Source organism: Excalfactoria chinensis, chromosome 4 (assembly GCF_039878825.1).
Source record: "Excalfactoria chinensis isolate bCotChi1 chromosome 4, bCotChi1.hap2, whole genome shotgun sequence".
In the NCBI taxonomy this organism is placed as follows: Eukaryota; Metazoa; Chordata; class Aves; order Galliformes; family Phasianidae; genus Excalfactoria; species Excalfactoria chinensis.
The window spans coordinates 63,245,653-63,271,296 of NC_092828.1; the positions used below are offsets into that span (position 1 = coordinate 63,245,653).

Here is a 25,644-nt window from a genome sequence, read left to right on the forward strand (position 1 = left end):
TGCATTAATGGACTCATACCTTGGAAAAGATCTGAAAATATATGCTGAAAATATATTGTAAATAATATGTATTTAAGATGTATTTTAAAGGAGTGATGATGGTGTAAAACAAAAGCTATATATTATGGTATTTGGCGTGTTTTAATATGAAGGTTATTATGAAGATTTTCTTTACACTTCCTGTTCATAAAGTGCTCAGAATTGCATATTTATATAAATAGATCTTAAATGAAGGAGTATTTTTTCAAGAGTTTCTCTCAGCTTCTAAAATAAAGTTTGATTAAATGTGCACAAAGGGATACTACTTAAACAAAAAAGATTTTATGTGAAAGTTTCCTACTAACTAACATTTCTTCTTGAGTTTGGGGATTCTGAAAACTGGTTCTGGAGTGAGTACAACAGCAGTAGTCAAAACTTGGCCAGATCCCATCATAACTCTTCAGTCCTGGTGAATATTGAATTGTGGGGGACTTAGCTGCACAGGCTGTCTCTGCTGCACATTTTCATGTTGTATTTATAATAAATGAGTTGTCAGTGAATGAATCATCTGGGGCATTATTCAGCATCTTCAGGCTTTGACATATCTTTTCTGTTACTGAGTATAAATATGTTGAGCACAACTGCCTGTGTTAGGTCAAAACATCTGCCATGTGTTAGTAAAATAATGGATAAAATACCCCTCTCTCCTTGTTTGTTTGTTTGTTGTCCTGAGATTTTAGCCAGAGTTTCTTTGGTTCCTTTCCCTTTATTCAGACATGGTGTTCCACTACTATTTCTCTAGTACCAATTCTCCTGTCAGATGGAATATCTCTCCTATCACTGTCTTGTCCACTGTTATTTTAAGAATCATGTCAATTAAAATTTTAAGTTTTCCTTGTGTAAAAAGCATTTCTTAGGAAGACAGATCCATGGAACGTTTAAAATTCCAGAAGATCTTTAGGTTGGTTCATTTGGAAAATGTGCAATCCAATGTAGTTAGGACTTATAAAGGATCTATTTATGTCTGTCGTAGTAGTAAGTATAGAACAAGACTATTATAGTAAGTATAGAACAATAACTATTACTATTCACATTACCATGGGGTATCAGTCCTACAAGCTAAATTACTGTATCAAAGTGAGCTGAAAAGGAGGAAGGGAAGATATTTTTCTTAAAAGCCAAATCTCCATTTTCCACGGGCCCTGATGAAGGATAATTACAGTTTCAATGGGAAGACTGTTCTGAAAAATCCTGAGAACGTGTCTTACTTTTTTCTTATATGGAAGAATAGCCTGCACTTCTGGAGACAGTTCTGTGTAAACCATGTTGATAGGAAATTGACTGATGTTAGAAATCATTTTGAAAAGCAGTAACTTAAAATGTGAAGTGCTCATGAGACTACATAGGGAAGTAATTCACAGAAATTACATTTTAAGATTTGTGACTGTCATGGTTATAAAAAATATAAAAAATATAAAAACATGGGAGGATGTAAATGAAAATCTGACTAAAATCTAAATGAGAAATGTTATATATAGAAAATAATCTTTTTCAAGCTGAAAAGTTTCCAAGCCTTCTACTGATTTATTTATGAAGCTGGTTAAGGGTGAACAAGAGAGAACAAAGATCTCAAATTTAGGACAGTGAGCTCAAAGAAAACTGACATTGATTCCTTAAAGCTTGGTATCCTGAAGGCTGTCTTTAAGGCGATACTTTATCCAGTTTCTCATCAGCAGGCAAAATAAATAGCGCACACAAAAACCCCCAAACAATACTCCCCTACTGCTAAATCCCAAGAGGGCACCATTGACATCTGTGTATTCTGATCTTGTGTTCCTAATCCAGGTGCAGAGAACGTTATTTACTAAGTTACAAAAGTTTTTCTTGTTTCATTTTTGTGTGTGATGTGGTCTTTTATTTTTTTTTCTCCTGTACAGAAGTTTTGGATTTCCTGATGTGCTTATGTTCTTCAAGTAATGAGTCAGCCTATAGGAGACTTCTCTGATAAGTAAAAAATATAAAAATCAAGGAAAGAAAGAAAAGCTCTCCTGCAGAGGTGAAGAAAGGCGATATGGAAAGATAGGGACCAGCTCCTTCAGGATGATTTTATCTCCAGTAATATTGAACTGGGGAAATGCAACAACAGTGTAAGTAAATAGCACTTTTTAGTTCAGCGTTCACACTTTCATGCATCAATAAGTATGTGTTTGTATGTGTAAATTTGCACTTAAATGTGTGTATATGTATGTATTTCCCTGCCGCTGGTTACATGATAATGCTATGCAAAGTATTTTCTAACATATCAGAAAATTTACAGATGGAGTATCTCAGTGGCTCTCATAGGCTATTAATTAATCTGTTTTACCAGACTCAAAAGAATTATCGCTCATGTGACAGGAAAATTAAATGCATCTTAAAAATAGCAGTTCCAGTTCCTAATCAGATCTGTAGTCTGTTCCAAAGCCTTTTGATGTGAGAATGATTCTGTTTTGCCCAATCTCTGCATCTGACCCCTAAGGATTCTGTTGTGTATGCAGATAGAGGCAGGCACCTTCCCCCTCCCTGACTTAATGGGATTTTGACCTTCAGAAATAATATGTGATGTTAGTCACTTGGTGCAGGTGAAAAAAATGTTAAAGAATGGAAATGATTTATTGTTGTACAAAGTGATGTTCATTGATAGTTTATACATCTGAACATCGTTACATTTTGTGCTGCTATCACAGCTCAAGAAGAACAAGTACAATCAGCAAGTCTATATAAACAAACACATTCCTCATGGCAGTTGCCAGTGTGAGATGCTCTTCCACTTGTTGAGGCTTGCATTATCTTCAGACTGTCTGACTTTCAGCCACCCTACTGCTAAGTGACGCAAAAGGAATCACTCACCAGCTCCCACATGCAGACAAATTCCCTTCCAGTCTCTATAAAACCCCCACTTTATTGCTGAGTATTATGTACAGTGTGAAATATTCCTTTGGCCAGTTTGAATCAGCTGTCCTGGCTGTGCCATTCAGCTTCTTGCCCTCCCCCAACCTCCTTGCTGGCTAAGAGCTGTGAAACCATGAAGCCCTGCTCAGAATAACGCAGGCACTGGTGTTAGCAACCGTACTTAATCACTAGTTCAAAATGCATATGAGTCATACAGAGTCCTACAAGTAAAGCTAGCTCAATTCCATCAAGAGCTACTGAACTAGTAAAAGCTCTTTGCTATTTCTGTCCACCATAGGCATGTACAATGATGATTTCTTCTTAATTAGCAGCCCTTTTCCCATTAACCATTTCTGCAAAGAATGAGATCATCCTCCCAGGCTTCCTCTCAAATCCTTTTCGAATTCATACTTTTTTTTTTAAATATCCTTATATCTTTCTGAAAAATTCCTTTTCTTGCAAAATTCATTCTTAAATAGACTGAATAAAATAATACTCCAACAACAAATCCACTGTAGGTTTTCTTTATTAATTGTGCGTGCTGCTTGTCTTTGCCTTTCTCACTAACATTAAGCACTTTCAGTTGTCTACACCAAAACATTGAAATTTAAGTTTGATGTAATACAACTTAAGCAGTATGATTGAGTGGTTCATATTATAATTCATTTATTGTGCATTGCCTCACATCTGACAGTTATATATTTCATCTCCAGCCCTTTCCTTCTTGCCTGTATTTTCATACAAACTCATGCTGTTCATAGAAAATGATGCATAAATGATGAAAACAGATGAAGCAGCTTTATATTAAAATGTGAAAATATTTGCCCTGTTCAGGGCATAATTATTAAATTAATTAGGGTATCTTAAGTCTGCTTGAAGTCTGCTGTGGCAGATTAATAGTGCAGTGACCTTCTCTGAATTTTCATGCTGCTTCTTTTTTGTGTGTCTACCTGTACTTGTGCCCTGTATGGGAGATTGGTAATCACAGCCCGAACCTCTGATTAATCAGCTGGGGCAAGTGTGGGGTCAGCTGTGGGAGCACAGGTGAGAGTGATGTAGCTGTGCTCCCGGAAGGGGTGGAGCTTGACTCCATCCCCTCTGAGACCTCATTTAAGGGCTGACTCCCACTGAAGCAATGTCTCTTGGAGATCGCTCACCAGTGAGGACTGCCCCAGCTTCTTCAGCCAAGGCACCACCACTGGTGAGTTTTCCTTTATTTATACCTTCTGTACATTTGCTACCATCTGTATATTAATAACCAATACAGCCCTTATAAGCCTGTATCAAAATACGTCAATTTTTGTGCAGAGAATCATGCTTCTTAAAAAAAATACTTACCTTCACTTTGTGAATGCAGTAGTGTTATGCTGAACAGATGGAATAAAATGAAGGTGCAGAAATGTGGTTGCAGGTGTGGCTGGTGTATTTATTTATTTATTTTTGAGCAGGCCTTCTCTGCTGGTTGTCTTACACTGGAGAAGCAGTGGCCCAGTTTTGGCTCTACCAGGCCAAATCATCGTCAGGGCTGGGGGACTGAAGGAGAACAGCGCTGCCTCCATAGGTGGCTGGGAACTGGTATAAAGTGTGGATGTGAATACTGGAATGTGGGAGATATCTTGTACAGAGGATGTAGGAAAGTCCTCAGTGCATTTATTCACATTGATTCTGTATGTGAATCTTTGATAAACAATCCTTGTTTTACAGTTTCTAGAGTGTTACAATCCCAGGTTTTCTTAAGCTGAAGGTGGGAAAATAATTGAAGTATTAAGAATTTGCATTTCCCCATCTTTAAATGCCTTTATTCAGGATAATGCATTACTGTAGCCATTCAGAACAGCAGAGTAAAGGATTTCAGGTTTATTTTTGAAAGTTCTTCCTTCTGAAAACTGTTTTATGCCTGTAAGCTGTGCTCTACCTACATAATAACCTATTAATGTTACTTCTAATTGGTTTTTTCCTGCAATTCTTCTTGGAGTAGGCCCAAATCCTCAGAAGTTTTAGTGGTTATATATTGTATCACATTTCTTTCAAGGTTTAAAGTCTTAACCCCAATTCTCCATAAGTTCTTCATTTGTTCATTTGCCTGAAGAGAAAAACCTCCATTTTTCTAATAACATTAATTTTCTATTCCCTAAGAATTCAACTTTACATTTTTTTTTTTTATTTTTTTTTTTTATTTTTTCCTGTATTTGCTTACTTTTGATAAATCATACAGTCTTCTCTTTCAGAAGAGGCCTGCACATGCAAGCTTACATTTCAGGATGAAACAAAAGCTAAAAGGTATTGAAGCATATGTTTAAAGCAAGCTCTGAATTTCCTCACTCAGCAGGTTCCTAGACAGTAATGTTCTCTTGTTGCTGGTCAGAGGTCACATCATTTATAGACTGGTTCCTTGCCACATGAGTTCTAAGGTTTGCTGATACACCAAGATGACTTAATATTCAAAGACCAAATTGGGTATTCATAGACTATATTAGAATAGCTCTGCCTTTGGTGCTTTTTGTGCTCTAACCTTTTTACTATTGTATATTTGATGCTCTATTATAGCATGATAGCTTTACTTTTTCTCCGGAGATTTATAGCATATTAACCTCAGGCACACATCAGAGAAGTTAATGACAGAGCCTCAATTTGATTTGTGTCTCTAGACTGTTTAGCAGATTGGAACTGTTTTTCTTCTCCTTCAGTAGCATAGAAAAGGTGATGTGCAACTGTGACAGTTTGTATGAAGTGGGAGCATAAGCTTTCAGGACCAGAGATGGTAAGTGGGCAAAGTCCCTTAAATCTTCGTTCTCATGCGCTATTCTGATCCCTGTCTTTCTGGGTAAATTCACATCTGTGATGCTGCAAGCCATGTATCAAGCATTTTATGTAGTGTAACAGGTACATTTTACTTCCAGCCTTCCACAAGTAGGAGGCATTCCTATTGCAAATTCACTTGTAGATATTACAGTAGAATGCATTTCTTCTTTTATCATGCAGAGAAAAACATTTTTGCTATAAACAACTTGAGCACCTAGAAATCTCTGGGGAGGGCTTGTTAGCTTGGCTATTTGGAGTGTGCGCTCCAAACAGACAAAGGAGGAAGAATACTCTGTATACTTTATGCTGTATTTCAGGTGCAATTGATGTGAAATATATCAGAATCACAGAATCTTAAGTGTCAGAAGGGACATCTGGGCTACTCCAGCTCCCCTGCTAAAAGTGGGTTCTCTACAATAGTTTACACAGGAAAGCTTCCAGGCAAGTTTTGACTGTCTCAGATGAGATATCTCTATGAGGTCTTTCCTCACCTGTGTTCTAGTTTGTGCCCATTGTTCATTGTTCTGTCATTGGGTACTGTTGAAAAGACCCTGGCTCTATCCACTTGACTCCTGCCCGTTAGATTCTTGTGTTTATAAGATTCCCCGCCCCCAACACCCCAAGTCTTCCCTTCTCCAATATTTGTCGTTGGCATGTAAAAAAAAGTTAACTGCATAGCGATGTGGCCATGTTTGTTGTTTCTATTTATTCTTAATAAACTGGAAGTTGACTAATTTGGCATTCTCAGAAGCCGTAGCAGCTCAAGCTCATGACGAGTGGTCATTCTGATGCCATCTGGTCATTGCTTCCAGAGGGGAAAAAAAACGCCACCTTTTGAGGTCACAGAGTGTTTTCAGAAACAGAAGAAATGGTTTGGTGCACAGTGTTGGGCCTTTTTCAGACTGTTTATGAACCAGACTGGAGTGCAGTCCTGTTTAATTGATGGGACTGTTGCCTGTTAGCATTATTCACAAGCAGCACAGCCTGTTAGCAGGGAGCATTCAGAACACACACTTTTGTGTGTACATAAAAATAAGTGGTTTCCTTCATGTACTAGAAAATGGAACTGCAATTTTGGCTATTATTTTGCAAATAAATTTGCTGGGAAGATGAATACAAACCAATTACAAGTATGCCATTCTTAAGTTGTTTCTTGTTTGAAGGCTTTGCCATATCCATAATTGCTTGGAAACTAATCAGTTACACAAATTGTCTTTGTACAAATTTAACTGCTAAGCTGATTTCCTGATTATTGTCCTTTCATGTTTTCATAAAGCTTTCAGATTAACTAATTCAAAGATGAGCGTAGTTTTACAAGCACTGTGAATGCATCCTCATAAACAGTTGTTAATCATTATAATGATTGTATATCATCATAACGTATGACCTCAGTCATGTCTATTTTGTTGAAATACATTATTACATTGCTCAATAATTAATGCTACTTTGCACTGTGTTTTAAGGAATTACTCTTTTTACTTCCTTTTTGTTTGTATAAGGCAAATAAAATACTTGACTTAAGGACTTGCCATAGTACCTTCCACCTAGCATTTTTGATTCTTAGAAGCAGGTGGTAGAAAGTTATTGTTCGTCATTCATTACCTGTGTGGGAAATGGGATTTGGAGCAAAATGCTCTCCCTGTATCAGTGTCAGTACCTATGGAGTGTGCTGTGCAGTACATTGAACTGCAAGTTTTTGGGATAGAACACCTCTGCAGGGCTGTTTGTGCATTTTTCTCAGGTCTTGAACGAGTTCTGCATTCAACTCCAATTTGATCATCAGGCTGCAAACTGATTCTTTATCTTTGGCAGCATACCTGCAAACATCAGATAGTTTTAGATTTAAAGGGAATATTGAGAACTTGCATATATGGATGTGTGTGCAAGTCTGCTTATTGCCTTTGGTTTTGGTCTTGGTAGACAGGCTATTGGCAGGCTGTTTCTGACCGTATGACCTTGAGAAATCCTCTTAAGATACCTCCCCTCAACTACTTAAATTTTTAATAGAGATACTGATACCTATGTGCCTTACATTATGTATAAGTTGTATCTCTATTTGCAAAGTGTTTTAAGGCTTCTGCATGAATGAGTTTAATTGGAAAGAAAAACAACTAGCCTCTCTATCTACTATCCTGATAAAAATCCTCTGGATTTCAGATAAAGCTGAAATATAATGGAATAATGCAGAAATGAAAGCACAGAGCAGATTCGCATTTTAAACCACAGTCCAAGATTCTTGTTGTGTTGCCAGATTTGTGTAAGCTTACGGGTTGCAAACGTATCTTGCGTGTGTGCCTTTTGCTTACAGAATCAATGGAGATTTTTTCTGGGATTATTTTTTTTCTCTCCAAACCTACAAAAGAAGTCCAGTTTTTTAGCCTGTTCAGGGGAAAAAACTTGATTCCAAAAAAAACTCCTATTTTTTATTTATTGGAACAAAAATCTAAGATTTCTGTGAAATCTCTCCTAATGATATACTTTGATTTGATTTGGAAATGAATACATGGAGTTTTGGTCCCCTCATTCTACAGAGATTAAGCTATTTAAATGGTTGTAACTAGAGTGAAAATTGTTTGCTTCTCAAAACTGTATTCATGATCACTATGCTAAGATGTCCCCTACAGATAAATGCAACTCTAAATTAGGTAGAAGGGAATTAGCTTGTTTCTGAAAACTTACGGTGGAAAGCATTTGCTGTTTGCAGAAAAACTCAATTTTTAAACTGTTTTATATGTTGACAATTCAGAAGTTTCCAGATAAATAAAAACCCAATAACTGAGATGAATCTTATTTTGATATAACATCCAGATGTCTCATTCAAAACAGTATATAGCTGTCAATATTCTCAGTCTATTCGGTATAGCAAGCTCCCCTAAACAGAGCACTAATGTACAGTGCTACTGGATGAATGCTGGTGTGGGGTACAAACCAATTGTTGCCATTTTTTGTTGCTGTCTTAGTGTCTGCTGCACTTCTGAAAGTAGACCTTGTTTTTCAGAGCTCGAAAAGTCCTGCGGGAAACTAATTTAGGTCTATTATTTTAGAAGACAGTTGTTTGTTTGTTTTTTTTTTAGAATAGAGAATTTACTGAGCTTAATCTAGGGGGCATTTGCTGAACTAGACCCTCAATGTGTGCTGCAGTGACAGTGTAATAGTTGGGTTCACTCAACAGTTTCACTACTCATGAGTCTTAATTCTGAACAGTATTTTAATCTTTACAGCTTTGTAAAATTGCTCATGAGATTTGTGAATGTGCTTCAAGCCGCAGTGGATCTGAATCAGAGAGTGAAACGACAAAGATTTGTTCTTGCTTCTAGACCCACAAGGTTTTGCGTGCTTATCATAAAGAAATAATTCCCATTGTATTTCATGCATTATCTTATAACAGTGATGGAAATAGAATGTGGTGAGGAAAACTCTCCAGAAAGCTGCAAGTATTTTTAGTTTAAGCACTCTTGCTAATCTTTGCAACTGAAGATACTAGTCTGGAGGAGGCAGAGGGTTTGGAGAAGTGAAGAGGAATGAAAATGAATCATAGAATCATAGAATTACTCAGGTTGGAAAAGACTTTAAAGATCATAAAGTCCAACCGCAGCCTAACCATAGTACCCTAACTCTAACAACCCTCTGCTAAACCATATCTTCAAGCACCACTTCCAAGTGGTTTTTAAACACATTCAGGGACAGTGACTCAACCACCTCCCTGGGGAACCTATTCCAGTGTTCAACTACCCTTTCTGTTAAGAAGTGTTTCCTGATATCCAACCTAAACTTACGTGGTGCAACTTGAGGCCATTTCCCCTTGTCCTGTCACCAGTGAGAAGAGACCTGCCCCGCTCTCACTGTAAGCACCTTTCAGATACTGGAAGGGAGTGATAAGGTCTCCCCTCAGCTTCCCTTTCCCCAGACTAAACATCTCCAGCTCCTTCAGCCTCTCCTCATAGGGCTGATTTTCCAAGCCCTTCAGAAACCTCGATGCCCTTCCCTGGACCTGCTCCAGTACCTCCATGTCTTTCTTGTGCTGAGGTGCCCAAAACTGAACTCAGTACTTGAGGTAAGGCCTCACCAATGCCGAGTACAGTAGCAGGATGACTTCCTTAGTCCTGCTTACCACACCATTCCTGATACAAGCCAGGATGCCATTGGCCTTCTTGGCCACCTGGGCACACTGCTGGCTCATATTCAGCTGACTGTCCATCAGCACACCAAGGTCCCTTTCCAGCCACACCTCCCTGAGCCTGTAGGGTTGCCTGGGGTTATTGTGACCAAAATGCAGGATCCGAGACTTGGCCCTATTGAAACTCATGCCATTAACCTTGACCCATCAATCAAGTCTATCCAGGTCCCTCTGTAATGCCTTTCTCCCCTCTGGCAGATCAACACTCCCAACTTGGTGTTGTCTGCAAACTTACTGGGGTGCACTCAATCCCCTCATCAAGATCATCGATGAAGATGTTAAACAGAAACGAGTAATTACAGAAACCCAGGAACTCATAAGCAGCGTGTTTTTTCCTTTCTATCACTTTTTTTCCTGCAGCATGTGTTATTTCAGAAGTTGTGAGTGGAAACATGAGGTATGCATTCTTTCTCCCTGTTAGTTCTGTTTCGTTGTTCTCTTTCTTAATGCGGTTCTTTTGGCAGTTTGGCAATATGAATACTGATTTCATCACAGGTTGCTGTTTTATCTCAGATGTAGCTGTACTGTATTTCTGCAATGTAAATTTAAATTAGAATTAGCTATTTGTCATATGGATTCACTGTTCATGTCAAGATGTTCTTGTACCCAGGTCTTCAGACTATACATAATTACTGTTGTTTTATGTAATGTAACTTTCACCTGCGTAATTTCATTTCTGGGGATGGGACTTTCATTATCTGTTCTGTCATAGATTAACCAATGGTGAAACTTTATTGAAGCATTTAAGAGACTCATTCTTCAATCCATTTAGGAAGTTAAAAGATTTGTTGTTATGTTCATAAATGGAAACTGAATCTTCAGAAAGCTAAGAGAGGATTGTATGTGCAGTGCTAGTGGTAATAAGTGTCTGGAAGTGATTATGGCACACAGTCTTCCAGGGCAACATCCCCTTGGACCTTCTCAGAATCCAGGTCTTTGGGGGAATTTTTTTGGCGTGTCTTGAGTTAGGCTTCTGGATATCCATGGTTCTTCAGTAGGTACTCCCTGTATGTCTATGCTGTAGCTTCCTCATGCTTTGCTTAGCAGCTGCCTATAGTTGCTGTGAAGAGCTGGTTGCAGAGCTTGATGGACCTTCACTTGGCTTTTAGTCAGAAGGTCAATTGAAACTTCTTGACACTCTGCATTTTTGAAAAATCTAAGCTAGTTTTTTGGCTATTTGCATGGAGACATCAGAGCCTAAACCCAGAAGTCTGGCATTGAAAATTCTCAAAGTCTTGTATGAATAATGGTTTTCAAATAACTCAATAAGCCTTAGCATGGAAACATTACAGAAATAGCATTAAGAACATAGAAAGGAAAGCTTTTTAATTAATCAAAGTGCTTTCTGAATTGGCAGATAATTTTTCCCTGGAGAACTTTAAAATATGCATAAAATGCTAGTGTACACAGAATTAAATCTTATAGCAAATCAGCAAGTTTTCTCTTTATACTCAGTGCAGCACAAAACAGAGGTCCTGGAGGAGTCAGCTTGCTGCCAAAATAATTTTCCAACACTTTCTTCTTTTCGTCTGATTTGTTGGCTCACCAGCTTATGAGTATAATCTGTTGTATGTTTTTGTGCTGTGAAAAAAGAACAAAAGATTGGAAGCATTGTGACAAGATTTCTCATGGTTCAAGAACAATTCTCAGTATTCTGGTATAGGTTAGAAATTTTGCTCTCTGGCTGAAAACGCATCTGCCTCCCTTAACTACTGTGATAAAAGCTTTACACTGATGCGTTACCCTCAGGAGTAACTAGGGAATCTGCTTGGGACCTGCATTTCTTGCTGGAGTCCCAGCTGTGCAGCTTACAGATTTATCATGCGCTCTGCGTGAGAAATGACTCAAAACTGCTCTTCACATAAGGCAAACTGTGCTGAATTGGGCCTCTAATCAAAAAAAGCAGAGGCTTATCCACCATATCTGCTGTAAGATAACCTATAAAAGATATGGCATAAAGAAATACAGGTAAAGAACTGAAAAATTGAAAATAAAGTCTGTATCTCCCTTGCCCTAATGACTGTTCTCTGGCAGAGCTTCAGGTCAGGCTTCGGTATGTTGCATATAACATCTGTGAAATAAAATGTTTACAACCCCGTGACCTTCCATACTCTGAAAAGATCAGTATCTCAGTAGTTTCAAGGCAACTTGTAATACCAGGTGAAGAATTCAGAAAGCAAGTGAGCAAATGGTACTCCACAGCGTATGGCTTGTCATTGCTCAATAGTCATTCAGAAATGCAGTGGTATTGAACAGGCACCTCTTCTGTTTGTTGTTTCTTTCTTAGGAGTACATTTATAAAGTTCTAAAAGGGATAATGGGATATAATACAAATTAGCGATTTGAGTGACAGTAATATTGTAACAGCATTTGTCCTGGGCTACCAACGTTATTGAGGAACCCAGGCAGAATGCCATACTGCAGGCTGAATCCACCTGCAGGATTATACTTTGTGCTGTGTAGACATTTCCTTGCAGATTAAGCTGTCACATGGCCAGTTTAACATATGAGGAGCACAGGAGATTCAGACTACCACAAGAATAAAGCAGGGTTAACACACTGGCAGAGATCGGAATGCATACTGAATATATCTCATGCTCTGTTTTGACTGTCCTTTTACAAAAATGACTCTGGTTGCAAGCAACCTTCTATTCATGTAGTAGTTTATGCAACAATCCATGGTGCTTGAGTATCTGCACATTTAAAGCATTATTAAACGTCTAAAAGCTGTTTACAATTTAAGTCTCTCCGTTCTGCCTACTTTCATCCTACAGGACGGCTAACTTGGAAACAATGAAATTGGTACATAATCAAATATTCCCTGCTGGTCTCACTTGAATGGGTTGGAGTAATTTGTTGGTTTGGTGGGTTATTTTGTCATATGTAAGGAGTGCATATGACATGTAATCAATGTCAAAATATGCTGATCTATGATTACTTTCCCATTAAAATTTTTTTAAACAGTTGTAATTATGTAAAATTATGAAAATATGTTGTTCATGAGGAATCTTTCAGGAATGGATCTCCAACCAAATGTTTTACATTTGTCTGTGAACAGTATTCTTTGCATATAATAAATGTTTATAAGAGCTTTATTAAATATTTTTAGAAGAGATTTGTTGCTGTAACAAACTGGTTCATATTCATCAGCAGAGCTCTGTTTATTATCTGCTACACTTAGGTGTGAATACATTACATGCAAACCGTAGCATTGATGGGTGGGAAATACTGAGATTTGTTCAAAAGGATATTTATTTTGGAACTTTCTGATAAGGTTGCATCCATGGGATTATTGGAAGAAAATTGTTTTTCAGTGATCAGTGTGGAGATTGAAAGCTGTGGGGGAGTTCGGCAAATATTTGCTGAGTGCTTTAAACTGAACACAGAATCAAATGACAGTTCTGGAAGATGAATATGCTTGGCAGGAGTTAGGATGCTTTCATGTGATCGGCAGTCTTAGAGATAATGATCGGTATTACGCAGAAAGGTGTACAGCCTTTGAAAACAACAGGAAAAACAGTTTATTTCCCCTACCCTACCCCATAGACTTGTGAAGAGGAAAATGCAACATTTATTCTGTTTTCTTATTGTGAAAGTTATGACATTTTGAAACTAAATGAAAGTGAAATGAGTATCAGCATTTTTTCTGTGCACGTTTTTATTTGTTCAGCAAATCTATGCATCTTTCTGGAAATGCCTATCTTTTCTGTTTTGAAGAGTTATTTTGCTGGTGTGATTTGTTCCAGAAGATGCATATGTAAGCAACAGGTCCTTTCGAAACATCTTGCTGAAAAAATAATTGGAAAAATATATAGTCAAAAAAGCGTGTCTTACCATTAACAGGCCATTCTGTTTCCCTTTAGAAAATCTAAAGCATTAAATTCTAATATGCTATTAGGAGAACTCTGAGATAATCCGCCTCCAAGACTCTTCAAGTTCTCCAAGACTACAGTGCGTTTAAATTCATTTAGTATGAATGTAATGAAAGCAGGTGTAAACCCAACAATTTATAACTATTTTTACCATTCTGTTTTTTAAGATAACTTCCAGACCTAAGAATTTTAAAGAATTAATGTTTAATTTTACACTTCTGCTTCTTTCAAGGGATATTCTCCATCTGGACATTGTTACATTTGCTTCTACACATCCTTCATCGATGGCGCACAGCTGCATGTGTCATCATGCCTATCACATTCAGAATTGGAAACATACCTCCCTGCTAATAACGCACCTGCTATGGATTACATCCTTAATGATAAGATGTTTGCTTTTCAGAAGACTAGAAGACTAGAAAATAATAGAAAGTTTGCAACAGGAAGTTTGTGGGCTGGATTGTCCTCATTGTTGCTTGATTGAAAATGGTGCTCTTTACTGATGAAATCATCTGCGTGACCCTCCACAAAATTAACATCCCTTTGATTGAAGATTTGCATCTGTGTCAACCATGCAGCTCAAAACAGTATAAACTTTTTTCATTGCAGGTCTTGAGCATGCCGTTAAAAATTAATGTCTTGCTGTTCTTATTTCTTTTGAAGATAAGTGCGAGCAACCATTGAGATTCAGCAGATCCAATCCTGTAAGTTCCAACCATTTATTAAAATTAAGAGTAAGCTGTTCAAATGTACCTTGGTGGTTTCAAAACACACACACACACACACAAAAAAAAACCCGCTAGAATCAGAAGTATAATCAGGTACCTCATGCTGCGATGTAAATTTCTCCATTTCTGCTGCTTTTAAGTACACTGACTGAACATCGTCATTAAAGAAATGCACAACGTATCCATTGTATTTGGCCATCAACTGAGTTTAATTCACTGTAACAGTTAAAGAGGAAAGTTTTGTACCACATATTTATGTCCTAAACTGTTCTCCTATAATTACTGTATTATGAAAGGCAGAAATTTATTTTTGTTACAGTCACTCAACGTGGTTGATACCTTAAAGCAGGGTGAATCAATGATCATTATTACAGCATTCTTCTCATTCAAATCGTATTTCTTTGCTTTTCTAGATATTTATCTGGGAGAACAGTTACGGTTTAAGAAACGAATGCCACATGCTTCTTATTGCTTCAGTCTTTATTTTCCAGCTCCTATTTAAATTTATTTTGAAAATGTATCTTCAGAGAGGTGTTGTTAGGTACAAGTTGACTTAAGTAAAAATCACATCTCTTATGCCCTGGGTAGGATGGAGATATTCACAAGGCATGATTGCCTGACATTAGAAGAAATAGAAGCTTTATAGCCATCTTAAAAATAGAAGACCTCCATGTGTAGCATTCATGCAAGTCTATATGAAGTAAATGCAGAGAGTTTGAGCTGAGCTTCTAGTTTCTGTGATAATGAAGGATTAGTAAATAATTCTGAACATATCTGAAAGGTAGTAGAATGTTTATCCTTCTAGTCTATGGTCATTACGCTTACAATAATATAGTTTGCCATCACTGCAATTTTTCCTCAGATGAAAGTATAAAACAATTAGATTAACCTTATCCTTTGCCCAAATTTGGTTTTCACCAGGACCTTAGAAATGCTTGTGTCTGCAGTTTTAGACACTTGTTTGGAATGAGAGGTCACCAGCTCTTTTGCAGATACGAGAGCAGTCTGAAAGCTCATGCTTCTAGATGAATACCGAGCCATATTCTCTTGCCTATCTATCATTTTGTTCCTCAGAGCGAAAAAAGAGAACCCTGCAGCATAACAGTTCAGTTCTGCTGAATACTGATAAGAGGAAATATTCTTTACCCTTTTAAGGACTTACAGCTATAATGAGCCTTATGAAAGCCATAATAGAAACCATTGTCTCAAACTGACTTAAAGCAAAATAGTTTATTTTAATGTTGCGTACTGAATATGTGTGATTGTAATGAGAAATTCTGTTTATGTAAAGATATGTGTATATGAGTATTCAGTTGTCCTACCCCATTTTTGAGTGTCTGAATTTAGAAATGACGATAATGATTTCTTTATTTTTATTTACTTGCTGCCAGTAGATAAAATAGCAAGAAGAGGATGTTAAGATTGCATAAATTAGAGCACATAAGCTCATGAGGCAATAGATGGAAGTTACTATGGAAACTTCTATTCAAAGTATTTGTTACTGTTATTATTCCATGCGTATTCTTGCATTAACTGATGAGCAATAAAACAATTGTTTGAAACATTATGTAACAAATCTAAAATGTCCTCAAAACTGGAAAGTTATTAAATACCAATAATAGCAATATGTAATTACAATAAATAAAACATCAGCATCTCTTCTGTTACAGACTATTGGCCAAAAAATTTACTCCAGATCTGTGATCAGTCATTTATTATTTTGGTTACAAAGATCGGACAACACAAGCTTAGCACAGATGAAAATATCAATGAAGATTAATACTGAATGTCAAGTAAGTATTGATTGCAAATTTTCTTTTGTGTGGTTAAGATTATAAGAATATTAAATGCTTCATGAAAGCCAAGCATTATTGTTTTTAAGAAATCATACAATGGCTTGGGTTGGAAGGGACCTTGAAGACCTTCCTGTACTGGGCAAGGTTGCCAACCGCTCAGACTGCCAAGGAACTCATCCAGCCTGGCTTTGAATGTCTCCAGGGATGGGGGCATCCACAGCCTCTCTGGGCAGCCCCTTCCAGTGCCTCACTACCTTCAGAGTGAAAGCACTGGATATAGTAGTTCAATGGGGACTCACAAGGGAAGAGTAGAGTGTCACCTTCCTCACCCTACTGGCCACTCCTCTTGATGCCAACCAGGATACCTTTGGCCTTCTAGGCTGCAAGGGCACACTGCTGGCTCATATCCAGCTTTTCATCCAGCAAAAGCACAAAGTCCTTTTCAGCAGGGCTACTCTCAAGGAGATCATCTCGCAGTCTGCATTCATAACTAGGATTGTCCCTGCCCACGTACAAAACCTTGTGCTTGGCCTCAGTGAACCTCAGTAGGTTCTCATGGGTCCACTTTTCAAGCCTGTCCAGGTCCCTCTGGATGGCATCCCTTCCTTCTGTTATATTGATTGCACCACTCAGCTTAGTGTCACCTGCAAACTTACTGTGGGTGCACTCAGTCTCACAGTCTTTGTTGACAGAGATGCTCAAGAGCTCAGATCCTTTGGCTTCTCTGTATTGGGATTAGTAAGATTTTAAACCATAGATGAGAAGTGAGATACTTCTCTTCAGCAGCTATTTGCTTTTGGAGCTCTTGATTGTGGATTGCTTTTGTGTACAGAGAAGGTATATCAGGAGAAACAAAAGAGTTTGCAAATAGCCTTAGTGACCAGATTAAGTGATGTACATTTTGTCAAGCTTAGCGCTGCTAGGAAAAGTTTTTTTTGCATTCATCTGTCCCCTGGGAAACACAGCAGAAATGAATGTGCACGCTCATATGATGGTAAATATTTTTAAGCATACAGAGTTTTAAGTTGCTCCCCGCCCCCTTCACACCCTTAGGGAAATCTGAAAATGAAAATAGAGCAGCAAGTATTTTATACTGCTTAATTAAATTATTTATTTATTTTTAGAATCAGACATTTTGTAATTGATTTTAATTAGTCTCTTTCTGCTATTAAGTGGATTTGGGATCTCTTAACCCGCTGAAAGCATTCTTTGTTAGCCTCTTTCTTTAATTAGCTACATTTCAACAACATATTTCTTTAAGAAACTTGACATACAACTGTAGAGCTTACAGAAGTATTGCTGTGAGAAAATGATAAAGCTTTCTGTAGTGTGAGAATAGATATTATAGCCCTAAATCCTAGTAAGAACAACCACAGAAAGTGTTCATGGTACCCCATAATGACTGCTAAAATGAGGTGTACACATGTATAAAAAGCAAACAAAAAACTTGCAAACAAAATAAAGAATCTGAGATGAAAAATGAATCAGGTGAGTTTTTCTAGCTAGCTGCATGAAATTTGTTTGAAGGACTCTTAAGAACTTTTTTTCCCAAGTTACTTTTGTGTTATTTCTCTGTTGATTCATATTTGACCGTGACCTGTGGTCAAGGCAGTTGGATCACCTTCATTCTTTCCTTAACAAGAAGAGATTCTCATTCTTATTTTGCCATGAAGTGGTAAAATGTTTTCAAACAGTTTTAAGGGAAGGGGAAAACTGAATAGCAATTGGGCAGAAACATTTATGCTGGCTATATTGTCAGCGGGGCCAAACCTGAAGAAGTAATGATTATGTAGCTTTGCCTACATGTTTAAAGAACAGTGATTGAGTCATTCTAAGACTGCACAACTTTGAAGTTTGCCTGTGTTTCGAAGTGTCAATTAGTCAGCCTAATAACTGTTCGGGATTGTTTAAAAAGTCATTGTAATATTAATGCCAAATTTGGAGCAACACAAAACATTGTCATCATCAACAATTACAATGTATTTAAATAATCAAAGCGTTAAAATTATCCAAGGTGGAACAGCTTGATCCAGTACTATGGTAGTAAATGTGTAATACTATTTTGTTTCTCTGGACTACATCTTGGGTGGTTTTGCTTAAGCTGTTTTGTTGTGGCTTTTTTATTCTTTTTTATATGTAATACGTTTTGATATTTAGTGTTTGTAAAACAATTATGACTATATAATGCTCTGTTCAGAGGAACAAAGAGGTCTCCAGTGGGATTGATTCTGCTGAACAGAAGTGACAGGTGTTACTTTGCATTACAATGGGATCAGTACAACACCTCCTCCATTATGTCCCTTCATAATGCTACTGCAATTTCTATCAGCATTGTTACTGGAGTTCTTCAAGGGATGTGATTAGTAGTTATGGAGGCTATTAAAATAACTATCAATTCTGTTGATAATTTTAAAAAGATTTAAACCCGAGTGCAGTGTTTATAATTGCAGGTTTTTTTTTAATCTGGTGTCTCCTGTTTCTGTTGTTATTTAAGTGTAGATTACTTTCCTCCTTATTTCTCCAATTGTGAGGCTGTGCAAAAGAAAAAAAAAAAGCACTGGAGAGAAACATATTCTTTAAGATGCCTGACTATTTTGCCAGAACCAACATGCTAATAACAATCTACCTCCTTCTCTTCAGAGCTTTCCTCCCTTCACTGCCAATGGCAGCAAAATTACTCATTTGGATAACACGGCCTTTTGAGCTACAGCCTCCTTTGCTTTACTCTAAATTCTTCCCTTCTCATTCTTCTTAATTTTATGCTCTCCTCTGATTCATCCTCCAACCCTTTCATTAGAAAGGTTTTAAACCTTAATTTTCTGCAGAAAAACCTGCTCTGCATCTATCTGTTGATCTGCCTTTAGCATCAGCTCTGATGTGCACCAGCGCAGAGACTTGTCCCTTTTCCATCTCAGTTAAGTCTTGGGTATTTTTTAATATAACACTGGTTTATACCCTCAGTCTAGTTGAAAATGTGAGCCTGTCCATTTGAGATTCATTGCTGCATGCTCACCTTCAGAAAGAACCTTTGAAAGAGGCTCTGCTTTGCAGCTCCTCTAAATAGCACCACACAATGCTGAATCAAGAAAAGAATATCTAGCAAGTGGGTTTGCAATAAACTTTCATTTTGAGCCTTCATTCCATACAGAATAAGCTCAGACTATTCAATTTTCAGATACAAGGACTGTTTCTGAAAGTTATCCTTTTTTTGTCTCTCACATCCTTAGCAGTTGTTTCTGTACTTCTCTCTCTTGTCATATTTATGCTATAATCAAACTGTATTATCTGCATATTGACGCCTGCTTTCTTTGATAGTATTTGAGATGCACGTAATTCTAAATTGAGGAACACTCATGCCATAAGAAAGAAGGCTTTTGTCTTTAGCTTTCTAAGGAACGATCTTTTCCTTCTGTACACTGCAAAATGCAATATCATCACTCCCTTAATTGTCAATTCTTTATATGTAAAATTCCTCCTCAGACCTATGGCAGCTTGCAGGAACAACCCAATTTTAGATTTATTGCATGCACTCAACAGCACTTTGCTTTAATGAGTGCAATTCATATCCCTGAACAGTAACAACTGCCCAGCCTTTGCCCATCAGTCCATCTTCCTTTTAACGGAAGCACTGCTTTTTCCTGTTCATTTCAACAAAAGATGGGAATTCGCTATGAAATAAATACCCTTTAAGCGTTGACATAAGCATTAATGCTAATGTAAACAACAGAAACATAAATAGAAAAACCTGTCTCTTGGATATTATATCAGAATGTGAATGTTCTCTATACTATTGTCGCTGTCAAATTATTAGCCATTTGCACTACAAAATAAGTCATAATCTCTAAATATTATTGGATATTCCACAAACTTCCAGATAGACAGGAAGAGTTAAGTCTCTAAAGCCATGTACTGACTCCTCAGAAACATGCTTGGGAAATCCACAGATTTTAGCAGTTGTCAGTTCTCTGTTGTGTTGTAAAGGGTAGGCTGTACAGTTACATGGGAGTAAGGACAACTGTGGGGCTGAACCATCAGCTGAAAATAAATATGGAACGAAAAGAGTTGCTGTAAGTTGTTACTAGTTAACATGAAAATAAATCTATGAACTGATGAGAAACTCAGATTCCCAGTCCAAATCTGCAGTCTTGATATGCACCTTCTAAGAACATTACAAGGAGAGTTTTGAGAACAATAGTTTTAGCAGTATGGGATGATCTCGTTAGTCTTGTGAAGTCTTGTCATGGGAATATAGTAGATATATAGAAATATATAGATATTTCATCTCTGACCAAAATCAGTTATCAATGAGTGCATTTAAACCACATATTTAATACTACTGCAAAGGCTGACATGGTGGGTTTGTAGTCCTTGATTAAGGCTCAGGGAATATGCAGTAAATATGAGAAAATAATTATGGGGTTGCAGTGGTAGAGTGGGGTAAAAAAACAATACCATGTCAATAAATAAGAAAATTTAAAAATCTAATATTAAGATTTTGAAATGGTTATGAGTATTGAATTGAGCTTTTAGAAAGCAAACTGTGTCATCTTTGGACTTCAGTTTTAGCTTTTGATTTAATCTGCTTTTGACTTAATGCACTGAGTTCTTTGGAGCAAGTGAAATTTCTGAATTGATGGCAAAGAATGTTTTTATTCCCTGTATTTCTCACCCTGCCATTATAAGAATTTGCTCTTTTACCAGTCTCAAATCTAGGTTTCACATATCTAGTAGTATTGCTAAGCAGAAGATTATGAACGTTTGGAATAGGTTATGTATGTGTAGAAGATAAATTGCATGAAACTCACCAACCTCGATAAAAAGACAGTTATTGAAGGATTTTATGAGTCTATAAATTTATAACTTATGGAAAAGGAGAAAAAAGACCACTCACTCTCCCAAGAAAGGAAGAACTAATTATGTGATGGAGTACTAGTTTATTATTGAGTCATATGTTGACTGCTCATTTATTTTTTTTTGCATTCAGGATTTCAGCTGGTGTGTTTCTTATTTGTTTTGTGTAGTACAGCCTTTTTGTGTGGCATCAAACAGTTTCAGATATAATAGAATTGAAATGACTGACTTGAGAATGAGACACAGGTATGCATGAACTGACCACATCAGAGATGTCACTTCAGCTACACGCTGCTTTCCCAGTGCTTCTTGATTTTATGCTGTCAAGTCAGTTCCCAAATACCACCACGTTTTCCCTAGCTCTGCATAATATTCAAGGTTATTACCTAGCTGCCAAAGGTGTCGCTGACTGACAATGGAATGAAGTTAGGATAAACAATAATGTTTTATGGTTAGCACAGTGCAGAATGAAATGTCAGCTTCAATTTCTTAACTATGTGCATTCATAAGCGCTGTATCACTGTATCCATCTTGCCATTCAAAGTAGTTTTTCACCCTCAGCAAAGTAATGAAAAGAGACAAGGGAATCATATGTCTGACAGATGCAGCATTTGCCTTTTTGTGGACTTCTCCTTTGACTTAAGGATCATGCACAGGCATGCTATTGATATCCTCTGATTTCTATGTAAAAATAAGGTTTATTTTTACTACATATTGTATAGAAAGAGTATTATGGTTGCATTCCTAAACAACACAGAGATTCACAAGAACAGGCCTCTGTTTTCGAGTTAGAGGAATTTAGAACAGCTTCACTTATTTGGCCAATTATTCTGTTAGTAAATGAAAGCTGTCCTTCAAAATATAGAACAAGCAGATTTCAATACAGAGCAGAACTGTGTTGGAATTGTACTGCTGTTTGTTGGAGGGTTCTTTTCAGTTCACGCAGTGTGAGGTTTGATTAAAAAGAATAAAAAAGCTGCAACACAGTTTGTTTTGCTTGAAAAAGTTCTATAAAGAATGACTTTATTCTTTTAATGCCTCCAGCATTCAGAAAAGAGAGTTGATGCTGCATTGACACTTGTATTAAAAAGTAATTTTATTATAGATGTTATTATAAACTTCATTATTTTTTGAGAAAAGGATGGGTTTCTATAACAAAATACCTTAAAGATAATTCATTTAATCTATAATTTAAGAAGTCTTCTCCTTTCTTCCTCATTCCTAAACTTAATAATAACTGGATAAAATGCATTAAAGAATCTATTTCACAGACATTTGTTTTCTGTGCAGTGTTAGAATTCTTAATATCACCTGATGGATCAGAAGATCCTACTGCCCTTGCTGGTTCCTGGGTGAGAATGTCTTCGAAATGCATAGAAATAAGTGCATCCTCAAGGAGAGAATAAACAGTTAAAGTTTAATTGTCATAACACAGAATTTCTATTATAAATAAATGGAGAAAACTTTAAATAGACACTGGATAGAATTATTCTACTGGAAAGTTTTCTATGAAGAATAGGGTACTTTTTTTTCTATTGGTGAGATGATGTTTATTGTGAAAACAGTAAACGTTTATTGCAGTCACAAAACACTTTTAATTGAGTAGCTATGCCTAAATAGTGACTAAGAATTCCTACCATAGAATTGTCTAGAAGCACTCATTCTTTCTTTCAGTTCACTCACACACTCACTGCTGGTGGGTTTTTCGCTTTCCTCTTGAAAGCAATGACAGGTTCAGCAATCTGTGCAGTATCAGACATCAAAGCCCCACATACATATCATTTGTACATCTTTTGTAGTAGTCCTTTATTCTCAACAGTGAAATATTTGAAAAACTGTATTGCAGACTTTCATAATATGACAATTTCTCTCTTTTATTGCAGCCATGGGGAAGCAGCAGAGCTTTAAGTTATATTGGTGTTTGAGTTATCACTAAAACTAATGAATTTTGACCTCAGAGATATTGATTCATTGAAACTCATTGCTGCCTTTCTGTTGGAAAGGAGAAATGAAGCCGTTGGTTTCTGAGAGATTCATTTGGGATTCATTTACCATTTCTCATATAAGTTGACCTTGAAGATATTTCGAGAAAAAAATTGCATTCTGTGGTAACAGCATAGGCTAGATTGGCCAGTAATGTTGACTCTTTTGATAGCATCAGGTTAAAAAGGATAGTTCTTTGTATCTGTTGCAGCTCATCTGAAGAGGGAGGGGGATGAAGAAGCGTGAGATCCAATGTGGAGACAATCAGCAGACGTAAAATTGAGGACATCGAGTTTGCCAGTCAGTACTGAACCAAGAAGTCTCTTGGCCATATTCCAGATAGGTGAGCTTTGTGTGTTGTCTGGCCCTATGCAAGTCAGCTCATGGCTCTGGGTGTAACACAAACTGAGTGAATGAAAAGATTTTCATTGCACCCCTCCTTAGCTTTGTTATCCTCTAAAATGACCTTAGATTAAATTTAAGCCTGGTAGGATATAGTACTGTGAATCTGTGCCACAGAATCTAAGTTGCCATGCTATGTGTCGAAGTAATATTTGCCTGCTCTTTTGAGCAACTTTTCACAATATGTGAGCTAGAAAATAAAAAGGAAACAAAAATGTGGGAAAGGTGAGCTGAACAGAAGTTTTTATTTCTGAATAACCTGTTCTTTCTCTCATTCTCTTAATTTCCCATCCCATCTTCACAATTTTACTTGCACAAGTGTAACAAAACTTGGATTTATTTATCCTTTATATATGAATTCCAGCAAAACTTAAGAGACAGCTCTTGGGGATAAAAATATGTTGGTACATTTATGTGTGTTTTTGTGCACCTGGACACAATTCTCTTCTGTCTTTTCAAGGACTTCTTTATTTGCCATGTTGTTCATTGTTTTAGATAAGCACTTGGCTTCTGATATTGGCTCTTGTATTGTTTGTTGCCTCTAACCAGACAACGATAGAAACACATTTTAGCCTTTTGGCTGCTAGATCTTTGCGCTCTGAATACATCAGTGAGATGGACCCTCCCAGAAAGGACAAAAACAGTTATGTTGCCTTCAGGCATGAATAGCCTACATCTTGGGATGTATTCGTGAGGTATTTACATTCTCCTCACGTTGTCTATCAGTGATTTCCTTCTATTCTTTCACTTGGCTTAAAAAGAAAAGAAAACAAAAAAACCAACAAACCCAGCAATGTTCAGAAACTATTCCAGCAAGAAAATAATTCTTTCATTCTGAACTGTAGGCATGATAGAAAGAAGTCAGAGGGATCTTACAAAACTTTGCTGAGAATGTTAGGTGCAGCAATTTAATGTAGAACTACAGTGAATTTATAGTATAGAATTTACCTTTCTGAATATGCTTATCTTTATTCTTCTCTTTACCTTTATGACTATTACAGAATGTTGCCATCTTCCTAAATTAATAGAAGTTTAAGCCAAAGCCTCAGTGAGAGTATGCATTTCTGTGGGAGGGAGCTGTGGTGCTGAAAGCCATAGCTCTCCTTGTTTCCATGTAGGTCCAAGGTAATGATTACTAACCACATATCTCTAATAACTGTGAATATTTTTTGGCCTTCTTGCTGGGGGAGCTGCTATCCTTCCAGAATTGTGCATGTTTGCAACACTGCCAGCAATTTTTGCATTGAAGATGTACTAAAAAGCAAGTTGTTCTTACAACTAACCTTCTTACAGGAACACTGAAGTAAGTCATGTGCTGGTCCTAAATAAGCAAATTAAGAGAAAATTACATTATCTCACTTCAGAGCTATGGAAGCTGAACAAAGAGTTCAAAGATGAAATTAAGGTCATAGCCATCTCAAGCTAATTCAAAGATTGTATTTTCTCTCAGCAAACAATGTCTTTGCTTATGTTCACTCTCAGTTTGTTCTTCATGCATTTTTCATGAGAATTCAAGAAGCTGATTACAGTACACACCTTCCTTTTTTTCTTTTTTTCTTTTTCTTTTTTAATCAACTTGCAGGTTGCTTTGAAAAGTCCTCCTGTCTGTGATAGCCATACAGCAGGCTACCTGTGGTCACACTGCTCCCTGTGCTCAGGAGTGTTGTGCAGGAGGCAGGCAACTGCAGAAACCAGGATGCCCCACTTCTTTGCATGACAAGATGTGACAGTATAACCCTATATAAATATGAGATAAGTGCTGGTTCACTCATCTGAGCTCCTTTGTTAAGCATTTGTTAAGCGTTTGTAGGTGGTAATCCTTCAGAGCGAAGTGTTGGTGACAAAAGGATTTGGACTGCTGAGTTCATGAAGCAAGGTGAATGACAGCACCACTAGAAGGTTCCCTCATTTCAGAGGATTGGTTTGTGTTGGGACAGGTGAGACTCAAAAACTGGGATCTACATCTTTCTACATTTTGTGCTTAGGTAAAGTAAAATGTGATCTTACTTCTGAGGGCTTTTTGGGGAGGAAAGGTGGTCTTTGGATGCTGCTTGACATCCCATACCCTCGACATGGGCATTGTAACTCAAAATGCTAGTATTACCTACTTTAATGTAATTTTA

The 25,644-nt window shown here is 37.1% G+C and overlaps 1 long non-coding RNA gene across 1 annotated transcript in view; it reads left to right on the forward strand.

Moving 5' to 3' along the window:
• The window catches only part of LOC140251292 (uncharacterized), a 113,435-nt gene extending 89,635 nt beyond the window's left edge, over positions 1-23,800 (forward strand). Inside the window, exons 4-7 of the long non-coding RNA XR_011903396.1 lie at positions 1,917-2,126; positions 14,371-14,465; positions 16,160-16,282; positions 23,331-23,800. This is a non-coding gene — a long non-coding RNA (uncharacterized lncRNA). The remainder of the gene's footprint in view (positions 1-1,916; positions 2,127-14,370; positions 14,466-16,159; positions 16,283-23,330) is intronic.
• The last annotated feature ends 1,844 nt before the right edge of the window (positions 23,801-25,644 follow it).